The sequence below is a fragment of the Scleropages formosus genome, chromosome 7 (assembly GCF_900964775.1).
Source record: "Scleropages formosus chromosome 7, fSclFor1.1, whole genome shotgun sequence".
NCBI classification, from domain to species: domain Eukaryota; kingdom Metazoa; phylum Chordata; class Actinopteri; order Osteoglossiformes; family Osteoglossidae; genus Scleropages; species Scleropages formosus.
Window position 1 is genome coordinate 6,676,743 of NC_041812.1, and position 4,363 is coordinate 6,681,105.

At 42.7% G+C, this 4,363-nt stretch overlaps 1 long non-coding RNA gene across 1 annotated transcript; it reads left to right on the forward strand.

Annotated features, from left to right (window-relative positions):
• Positions 1-3,439: 3,439 nt before the first annotated feature.
• LOC114910924 (uncharacterized) lies at positions 3,440-4,037 on the forward strand. Its single transcript, XR_003797815.1, has 3 exons — positions 3,440-3,534; positions 3,634-3,754; positions 3,842-4,037. It is a non-coding gene; the product is annotated as an uncharacterized LOC114910924 (long non-coding RNA).
• Positions 4,038-4,363: the final 326 nt, after the last annotated feature.

Below are 4,363 nucleotides of genomic sequence, written 5' to 3' on the forward strand. Positions count from 1 at the left end.
CCAGGTATTAATAAACAGAATATGTCATCATTAAAATTTCTGTGGTTTTCTTTCTACACTCTAATAACACGATATACCAGAAATTTTATCACGTTGATTTTTTGCATTTTCCACTCAATTTTGTCAGATTGAACATACTTTTGGCGTTACTTCGTACTAAATGTCGGTTTTTAGAAAAATATTCCACATTCTTCAAATTAGCAGATTTTCGCACCGAATATTCCAGTGCCTTTTAGGATCTGATGCTTTCTAGAATGTTCTGATTCCATCTAGAATCTTCCAATGGCTGTAAAGTACCAAACTGAAACTGACACACTAGGTGCAAAAATCGACTAAGAACTCTGAAAAATGCTTTTGTGTTGCATAATGAACGAATTTGCTGAAAGATCCAAGCAAAGTCCCATGAACTTAAAGCAATTTTAAACAAAAGACCTGCACATTTATTTTACCACAAGTTGCACTGTCCATAAGTTATGAGCTACACACAAACCAGTTTACAAGCAAAGCAAAACTTCCAATTTTTGCAAATTCCTTCACAGACCCTACAGTTCGTGTCCTACCTTCTCTCCAGAAAGCCATGCACAGAGTAAAATTCAAATTCAGACAGAATCAGAGACAATCAGCATTTAAAAAAAAATCTGATTTCAATTTTAAATAAAAAAAAAAATCTTTTTACCTGTGCTAAAAACCGATCACACATGATGCCTGTCCCAAAAAACAAGAATAAACACAAAAAAAAGATAATGAATATACATCTGTTGCACAATTTTGCAGAATTTTGATGTCCTTGTGAAGAAAGCCAAAAAAGCCATTTCAGTTCCACTTCACTTGGGGAAAAAAATAAGTGTATAAAAACACGCAGTAGTAAAAAGAGATTCGAAGAGGACTGCCTCTGGGTGTGGCTCTCTGTCGTACTATCAGTTGCTGAGCTGTGATTGGAGAACACAGTCAATGTCGTCGGTACCGCGGTAAAAAGCCCCGAGAGCTCCAGCAAACACAGCTCTGAGCCCCATGAGAGCAGCAGCGATGATGACTGACAGAGTCGTCCTTCTCCTCATCCCTCACATGCTTGTGCTCTTGCTGTCTGCCGGTCAGTGTTTTCTCCCTGGAACACTGTTGGTCATTGTCTAAACACACACACACAGACTTTCTCATCTTCTCTCCTTTTCCTGTTTCAGCAGCAGTAGAAGCAGCAGATCTTCACCATGACACACCCACACTGACCAAACCTGAAGACAAAACCGTAGTTTTCAGCTGCAGTGGAACCAGTGACTGCGAAAGCTACCTCCACTTGTACCAGCAGAAAGACGGAAAAGAACTCAAGCGGATTCTCTATGTTGAACTCGGCGGTAGCAACCCAGTAAGGGAGCCTGGATATGAAGATTTCTTAATTTATAAAGACGAATCTGGAAAAGACAAATTCAACCTGAAGATACCTAAACTCCAGAAGAAACATTCAGCCACGTACTTCTGTGCCTGTTGGATTTACCACAGTGACGCAGACCCAACACGCCACCTGGAAAAAACCTCCACCTGCAGTTACACAGAGCAAACCTGAAATGCACGTTACCTAAAAAAAAAAATACACATCGATTTGATATTTGTGACATTTAAACCCTGAACTCATCCTCAACTAATACACACACACTTATTTCAGCGGTGCAGTCACACACAGTGCAGACTGTTCTCACTGAGACCTTGAGTAAATTCTAGAGCTTTCCATCCGTCCACCCGTCCAGTTAACACGACACAAGGCCAATTAGCCCATGACAACACTCACCTCCCTGAGGATGAAAACCAAGGGCTTATCAACATAGAGCAACATCTCCAGTGATACCAGCGGCACCGTCCATAAATCACGAGCAAAACATCACTACAGTGTGGTAATGCGATGAAAAAAAGGCAAACCTTTTAAAACCATTTATTTTTACTTTCTTCAGTTTGTCCACAGTCCCTTTAGAATGAAGGAGTTTGGATACGAAGGATCTGAAGGTGAATGAACCGTACCTGGTACTGCTCACCACAACGAGGTTCGACTTCATTTGAGGATGTTGTGTCTTTTTGCCAGGTGCACATTTCTCGTTTATTCCTTTGGCATCATCTTCTGATAGAAAGGATAATACAAGGTTACATCGCAGACCATCCAGATGTGAGATGTTCACGGTGAAAATAACAGCTTTAATTCCTGTAGGTATTTTATAGAAATAGTTTCTGGTATCATCTTTCTTCCATTCTGTGCAGATTTATTTTTTCTAACTTTTAATTGCAGATTTTGGCCACATATTTTTTTTTTTATCCAAATGGGACAAGTGTCTCAAAACTTGAACAATGTCTAATGTGTAACACCTCCATTAAATAAGAAATACCTAAATTGAAAGATTTCATCAATAAAAAAAAGTTTTTTTAATTACTAGAAGTTTTTGTTCACCCAAAACTCTCTTCTTCAGTTTTCACACGTAAATGAGCTGCCACGTTGTCTGACTGCCGAGTCCAAGGATGGGAAATTAAATCTCCTGTCTCATTTCAATTGCAGATCATACCTCTGATTTTCTGTTTAAATACACAAATATGGTATATGATGTCATAATCACAGTTCTTCTTTTAGAAATGAAAAAATGCATAAATAAAAGTCCTATTTACATATTTAGCTGACACTTTCTTCCAAAGCAGCTTACAATTATTTACCAGTTTACACACCTATGTAACTTTACAACAGTAACTCAGGATAATAACCTTGCTCTAGTGTAGTAGAGCTTCAGTTGGGATTTGAACCTGTATGTTTGGGTCTAAAGGTATCAACTCCAACCACCACGCTTTTACTCACCCCCTTGATTTAAAATCTTCAGCAATTATTTAAATCACCTGTATATCACTTTTATTCAGCAAGCCTGGTGTGTGTGCAGGGGGGGCATGGTGGTGCAGCGGGTTTGGCCTGTGCCTGCTCTCTGGTGGGTCTAGGGTTTGAGTCCTGCTTGGGGTGCCTTGTGATGGACTGGTGTCCCGTCCTGGGTGTGTCCCCTCCCCCTCCGGCCTTGCGCCCTGTGTTGCCGGGTTAGGCTCCGGTTTGCCACGACCCCTCTTAGGACAAGCGGTTTCAGTCAGTGTGTGTGTTGTGTGTGCAGTAGACTATGAGCCTGTATCTTCACAAGTGCCTCATGGACTTGATGAAAAACCAAGCAGGATCAGCAGGTGGCAGAGCAGCTTATATATTGTTACATAATTAAGGCAGATTTGTTGGTTGTGGGATCAGATCTCTTTCCCTGCTACTGCTGCAGAACCTTTAATCAAGGCATGTAACAAGAGTCAATATTCTTACCCAGCTAAATACAGTAAATACTGCACATCGAGCTATAATATATTGTGGGTGGCTCCTCCACCTTACAGTCCAACCCCCACCCCGGAGACACCACCCTCAAAACACAACTGAATAAATGCTGTGTTGGTGCTGGTAAAGGGTCTCGTTGGAGGTCGATGGCTGGATGAGAACCAAAATGTCACTCTTGGAAACAGTGTGCTGGTGGTCTCTCATGTTCGGTAGGATTTCAGAATTCATTCTGAATGTTCCTGTCTGTGTCCATCACTCCGTCGCCAAACATTTGCATGTGGCTGTAATTTGCTTTTCTTCCCTTTCAGGGTGTGCGCTGTCCCAGATCACACATCCCAAGGAGCTGTTACTGTACAAACCGGGAAGGAGCGCAAGGGTCATCTGTGAAGCGGATGCATCCGTGCCCTTGAACAGCAACCCTCTCCACTGGTACCAGCAGAAAGAGACGATCGAGCGTATTTTATATTTCACACCCGGAAAGAACAGCCCAGAAAGGGACGACAACTTTCCACCCAGGTTTCAAGCGTCCAAAAGGGACCAAAGAAGTACTCTGACCATCAGCAACGCAGTGCCTGACGACAGCGGGTATTATTACTGCGCCTACTGGCAGTCCCACTGTGAGGAAACAAAGCAGAAAGCAAGACAAAAACACAAGTTGTTTTGCACTGGAACACAAACCACAAAGTTGGTTCAGTGTTTCGCTCACATGGCACCGCAATTGGCACAGCTTCTTTTCTCAGCAGGGCCCCATATTTCTGTTATTATTATTATTATCACACATACACACACACTTTCTGAAATTGCTTGTCTCATACTGGGTTGCGACGAGCCGGAGCCTAACCCGGCAACAGAGGGCGTAAGGCTGGAGGGGGAGGGGACATACCCAGGACGGGACGCCAGTCCGTCGCAAGGCAACCCAAAGCGAGACTTGAACCCCAGACCCACCGGAGAGCAGGACCTGGGCAAACCCGCAGTTACTGCTGTTACTGCAAAGCCCCACTTACACACACTTTGCACTTTTCCAATGGTGTAACACTG